Genomic DNA, 6,811 nt, shown 5'->3' with positions numbered 1-6,811 from the left:
CTGAAAAAAACAATAGAAACCATTACAGAAATTCTAATGGTTTCCATTACAAAACCATTACAAACCATCAGCAATTAACCATTAAAACCATTACCAAATGGTTTCCATTACGTAGTGTGTTTTGGGCATATTCCATTAGGATTTATTGGTTTGTATTGGTTTCCATTACAAGTTTGTATTGGTCACGATTTGCACATAATGGTTTCCATCACAGTTTTTTATTGGTTCTGATGGTTCCATTACAAGTTTGTATTGGTCTTTATTAAAACAAATTTAATGGTTTCTGTTGGTTTTGTAATGGTTTCTGTTGGTTTTGTAATGGTTCTGATGGTTCCATTACAAGTTTGTATGGGTCTTTATTAAAACAAATTTAATGGTTTCTGTTGGTTTTGTAATGGTTTCTGTTGGTTTTGTAATGGTTCTGATGGTTCCATTACAAGTTTGTATGGGTCTTTATTAAAACAAATTTAATGGTTTCTGTTGGTTTTGTAATGGTTCTGATGGTTCCATTACAAGTTTGTATTGGTCTTTATTAAAACAAATTTAATGGTTTCCGTCAGTTTTGTAATGGTTCTGATGGTTCCATTGCAAGTTTGTACTGGTCTTTATTTGCATATATTTAATAGTTTTCGTTGCACTTTTATATTGGTTCTGATTTGAATGTTTAACTGATAGCTGGTAATTAGGCCATTAATTAATATAAGTAAATAATTTAAATTATTAATACAAACTGTACACAGGTTTTGTCAAGAATATAATGTTTTTATTTATTTAAACTTCATACCAACCTTTCAATAGCAAACAGTTCAGGTTGTTTTGCAAAGAATTAAGAATATGCACCTAAAATCAAAATTATTCACAGAATACTCAACATAGCTGGAATTAACACAAAACCTTGACATTACATTTTATTTTAATTATTGTTATTCATTAATGCATTATAGAAATGCAGGAACTATGAACTGTTTTTGTGGCTTGTAGCTGTCTCAGACCTGCAAAAAAAAAGGAAAAAAAAGGGACAATTCATTAGGACAATGTACCACATTACCAGTATGTGAGATTATCCATACATATATTTATATGGCAGTCTCAAAAAAGTTATTGATTTTTCTTTCATGCCTAAAATCATTAGGATTTAAAAAAAGAAAATGTTCCATGAATATATTTTGTAAATTCCCTACCATAAATGTATCAACTTAATTTTTTATTAATAAAATGCTTTGCTCTGGATTTGAAATATTTTTCACAATATTTAGATTTTTTAGCACCATCAGATTCCAGATTTTCAAATAGTTGTATCTCAGACAAATATTGTCCTCCTAACAAACCATACATCAATGGAAAACTTATTTAGTATTATTATTGAAATAAAAATCTAAAAAATAAAATAAAAACAATTATCCTTGTAACTGGTTTTGTGGTCCAGTTTCACAAATAGGCTTGAATAATTACATTATCTACTTTTTATGGTACATAGTCTCTATTCACTTCGAGTCATATTAGATAAGAGGTTATAGCAATTCCATTCGGATATGGATATGTAAACACTTACCACTGACAGTTTTATCTGGTTTATGTCACTGATCTCCTCAGCCAGGTATTTCCATACACTTAGGAGGCGTTTATTTCCTATAAGGTGTGACCTTTTTTCTTCAGCTTCTGAGACAGACACTCTTGTTTTGAACACACACATACACACGCACACACACACACACGCACACACATAAACAAAAATTGAAATTCAAGAACTGATGGACTAATCTCAGACTTTAAATCTGACCACTCTCAAGTGGAAATTAAGTAGCATATGTGACCTGTGCTGGCAAAGTTAGTCACAATGAGCAAAAATCAGTTGAGTTTTTTTTTCTCATTAAAAAGTCCTTCAAAATGATGTATAACTGTATATATATATATAAAAAAAATGACTGAGCTACACCCGTTTGAAGTTGAAAGAGTTGGCAAAGTCAACTCTATTCTATTTTCTAAAGGTTCCAAACCAAAATCACTGAGCAACATTGCATCTTTTCCTGCAGTTCTTTTCTTAATAATAATTCACTTTTTTATTTTACATCCGAACAAAAGCATTCAAGTAAGAAAAACTAATAATCAAATGTAAAATCCCTTTATTCATTACAAATAAATTAATTATTAAAACTATAAAAGCAGTTCAATTAGTCATTCTGTGTATACAGGTGCTCGTCATATAATTAGAATATCATCATTTCAATTCAAAAAGTGAAACCTGTATATTATATTCATTCATTACACACAGACTGATATATTTATTTATATCTGACAACTAAGGAAAATCCCAAATTCATTATCTTAGAAAATTAGAGTATAACTTAAGACCAATACAAAGAAAGGATTTTTAGAAATCTTGGCCAACTGAAAAGTATGAACATTAAAAGTATGAGTATGTACAGCACTCAATACTTAGTTGAGGCTCCTTTCCCCTGAATGACTGCAGCAGTGTGGTGTGGCATGGAGTCGATCAGTCTGTGGCACTGCTCAGGTGTTATGAGACCAGGTTGCTCTGATAGTGACCTTCAGCTCTTCTGCATTCTTGGGTCTGATATATCACTACTCAGCAGCAGTACAGTCCTTTCTGAAGCGAGACACTTCTGGTTCTGTCTGTTGTTCAAGAGTGTCTTGACACAAGGAATGCGAAGCTGAAACCCATGTCTTGCATACGTCTGTGTGTAGTGGTTCTTGAAGCACTGGCTCCAGCTGCAGTCCACTCTTTGTGAATCTCCCCCACATTTTTGAATGGGTTTTGTTTCACAATCCTCTCCAGGGTGCAGTTATCCCTATTGCTTCTACACTTATTTTCTACTACATCTTTTCCTTCCCTTCTCCTCTCTATTAATGTGCTTGGACACAGAGCTCTGTGAACAGCCATCCTCTTTAGCAATGACCTTTTGTGTCTTCCCCTCCTTGTGCAAGGTGTCAGTGGTCGTCTTTTGGACAACTGTCAGGTCAGCAGTCTTCCCCATGATTGTGTAGCCTACAGAACGAGACTGAGAGACCATTTAAAGGATTTGCAGTTGTTTTGAGTTAATTAGCTGATTAGAGTGTGGCACCAGGTCTCTTCAATATTGAACCTTTTCACAATATTCAAATTTTCTGGGATATTGAATTTGGGATTTTCCTTAGTTGTCAGTTATAAACATCAAAATTAAAAGAAATAAAGATTTGGAATATATCAGTCTGTGTGTAATGAATGAATATAATATACAAGTTTCACTTTTTGAATGGAATTAGTGAAATCAACTTTTGGATGATATTTTAATTATATGACCAGCACCTGTATTTATCAGGATATATATATATAACTGTAATTTGAATGTCGGATTGAAATGAACACTGTTATTAGAGTAGTTAATTGTTAGCATAAGTGCGGCTAATAATAATAATTAAAAAAAATAATAATTAGCATGTTTTTGTGTTTTGCTTTGGTACTGAAATTGGTACTGTGACAACACTAATAGTTAGACCTCGATTAATGTGTTCAGGTGCACTGCAGGTTGGAGCAAAACTCTGCATGTAAGTGGACCTTGAGAGACAATGTTGAGATCTCCTGCAATATGTTCTGAGCATGCACTATAAAGAGACAGAATGACTTACAACACTGGTGTCCAGTCCTGGGCTGGAGGACCACCGTTCTGCAGAGTTTCTGCTGATCCTTGATCAGCTGCTCAGGTCTGCTTAACTGGGGTTGGAGCTAAACTCTGAAACAAGAGAAGACAACCAATATTATGAAGTAAAAAAAAAAAAAATGATTCAGAAATATGCACAACGTTTGAAAATGCACAAAGATGAGAAGAAAGTTATGTGTTTAATGAGAACTTTCCACTGAAGAATAAGAAGCAATATTAAGTCACAGATGCATTTTTATTAATTCTTATTAATATTGTTTAAATATGTTACAGTAACCTTGTGCTTTATCAATGATTTTCAGTCTCTGAAATAGAAAAGATCTATCAGTGCTGAATGGGATCATACATACATCATATGTAATGATATTTAACAAGAGTTCTAACACTGTGTCGTCACTGGACAGCACAACAAAATACAACAGAGCCTTTTATAATCAGTGATGCTCTCTACACTGGATGCGGCACAAACAACAAATCACAGACGGTGATCTGATGCCTTTTCCTATTTATGATGTACTGACACAAAGTTTAAATGATTTTTAACAGTCACTTTGGTGTGAGAGTGTGTAGCTTGGAGATAGAGATTTTTTTATGTTTCTGAAATAAGTCTCATGTACACTAAGAAAACTGCATTTATTTGATCATAAATAAAAATGGTAATGTTGTGAAATATTAGTACAATTTCAAATAACTGCTTTATATGTGAATATTTTGTACAATTTTATTCTTGTTTTCACAAAGCATGATTTCTGAAGGATTGTGTGACACTGGAGACTGATGCTGAAAATTCAGCTTTGATCACTTATTAAAACAAACTTAAATAGAAAATAGTTATTAAAAAAATGGTAATTTCACAATTTAACTGTATTTTAATCAAATAAATGCAGCAGTGGTGAGCATAAAAGATGTCTTTGAAATACATGACAAATCTGACCCTTACATTTTTGAATGGTGTATGTTTGACGAATTGCTTACTATTCATGGTTCATAATGTCTAAAAATGTTCTTCGACAGGAGATATGACTAGAGCGCAGCCATCAGCATGGAAGAACCTAGGAACATAAGTCACAGAGACAACAATATTTATTATACAATGCCAGGTATAAGGCATATACTATAGCAGAGGTGAAATGCAGAAAAGAAAAATAATAATTCACAGAATATATAATTTATATAATCATTTACAATAAATATATATATATTTTAGTTTTAATTATTTAGTAATGCTCCTACAGCGTGGACATCAAAATGTGTATGTTTTCATCCTCTCTGTCAGCAGCTCCCTTCAGAAATGTTAAAATCAGGAACTTCTCCTGCGTCATAGAGGTTTTTTTCTGGCACTTCTGAAATCACAGAACAAGTTTGTATTTATTTGTTTACCATGAAAGATCAAAACCTGAAGGTTTCAGTCCATTTTCACGATCTATGTCAGTGATGTAACGTTATCCGGTTACGTTAGTGCACATTTTAGGATTAAACAGTGGATACATTTAGGGTTAAATTAATTCGGTTAAGTTACTTCCATTCATCCATTGATATATATGGAGAGAGAGAGAGAGAGAGAGACAGAGAGAGAGAGAGAGAGCGAGCTCATCTACACACAAGATGACATTAAAAGCCCAAACTTAATAAACAAGAGCTCATGTCTATCGTTACCTCTTGTATTTAGCCTTACCTTTGAGATGCTAACGGACTTTTTCTGACGACGCTAAACCATTTCTATAAAGTAAATATTAAACGAAAGTGTATAATTTACATGAAATAAAGTGTCAGGAACACTTTAATGTACTATTTGTGTAATTTAATAGACTAAACTTACCTAAAAAAAAGTGAAACCACATTGAGTGTCAGCGATCAGCTGCTTGACGGTTGGGCTGCCGCCTCGTTTCCATGGTGACGTCCTCCGCTCCAGTTCTGCGCGCGCGCACATTACAGCACGTGGAAGTCACGCAGAATTTCACTGTTATTTCACATCTATTTTTGGGCTAAATTTGGACCAAATCCGACAGACAAAACAAAGACCAACTTTTCAAGTCAATTTTGAAGGCCATGACGAGTCGAGTTGATTTAAAAAAAAAAAAAAAAAATTAAATGAATTAAAAATAACCTTTCCAAATGACGTATGGTGGCAATCCAAGACAATACATACCACCAATAGAAGAAAGCAATTTACCAATAGAGACCCACAGGGACCATTACTGTGACCATTACAACCAACATAATTCCCATTATAACCATTAAAACCATTACAAATTTTGTAATAGTTTCTATTGTTTGTGTGTTCATTTTTTTTCAGCAGTAGCCTACCCACTAAGACCATTACAGTTTTCCAAAGAAACCACTAAATTTATTGGAGTCATAATGGTTTCTACTGGTGTCCAGTAGATACCACTAGAAGTTTCTAAAGGTGTTCTATTGGTCCTTAATGGTATCCAACAGACAATACACGCCACCAATAGAAGAAAGCAAATTACCAATAGAGACCCACAGAGACCATTACAGTGTCCATTAAAACCATTAGAATTCCAATAAGAACCATTAAAACCATTACAAATTCTGTAATGGTTTCTATTGTTTTTTTCAGCAGGGCTTTTATAAAGGAGAATGAAGATAATATAAAATTAAAAGCATGAAGAGCACTTATAGTTCATCAGTAAATGAATTACTCAGAAACAGTGTAGAAAATATTTCAAAGGAGTAAAATAAGTAGATATTGAAAGGAAATCTCTGTAGTATTTTTTTTTTTACGAGGGTATAGTGATCAAATCTGTAAAATATTTTAATGTAAAAAAATCAAATATGAGTGTCCAGATAATGAAAAAAGAACTTCTTAAGCTTTTCAACGAGATCTTTTTATTTTATAGACTGTTTCAACGGCATCAACATAAACAAACGTTAATGCGCGTGAGCACTTTTGTGGACCTAACTTAACTTCCGGTAGACTCCAAATAGAATCAATAACAACAGCCAAGTCCCTCTAGAGTAGATATTTTTTGATAACAAACAAAATGTGTTTTCTGTGGATCAGGCGGACTTAATGAAAATGCTAATTTATTATTTGCCAGCAGGAGATGTTTTAAAGCATAGACATAAAGCGCGAGAAATAGAGGTTTCCCCAGTAACAGCTGTAAACAAAGCAGAGCTACGCTCAC

At 33.2% G+C, this 6,811-nt stretch overlaps 1 long non-coding RNA gene across 2 annotated transcripts; it reads right to left on the bottom strand.

The window, feature by feature from the left end:
• Positions 1-496: 496 nt before the first annotated feature.
• LOC127952743 (uncharacterized) lies at positions 497-5,858 on the bottom strand. Of its 2 annotated transcripts, none has more exons than XR_008153039.1 (5): positions 5,335-5,858; positions 4,600-5,002; positions 3,628-3,731; positions 1,553-1,673; positions 497-992 (listed from the first exon to the last, which is right to left on the bottom strand). It is a non-coding gene; the product is annotated as an uncharacterized LOC127952743 (long non-coding RNA). The 2 variants fall into 2 exon arrangements; XR_008153038.1 differs by having other exon boundaries at positions 498-992; positions 4,635-5,002.
• Positions 5,859-6,811: the final 953 nt, after the last annotated feature.

This window comes from Carassius gibelio, chromosome B3, assembly GCF_023724105.1.
Source record: "Carassius gibelio isolate Cgi1373 ecotype wild population from Czech Republic chromosome B3, carGib1.2-hapl.c, whole genome shotgun sequence".
NCBI lineage: Eukaryota > Metazoa > Chordata > Actinopteri > Cypriniformes > Cyprinidae > Carassius > Carassius gibelio.
This window is presented reverse-complemented; position numbering and strand designations above follow the sequence as displayed.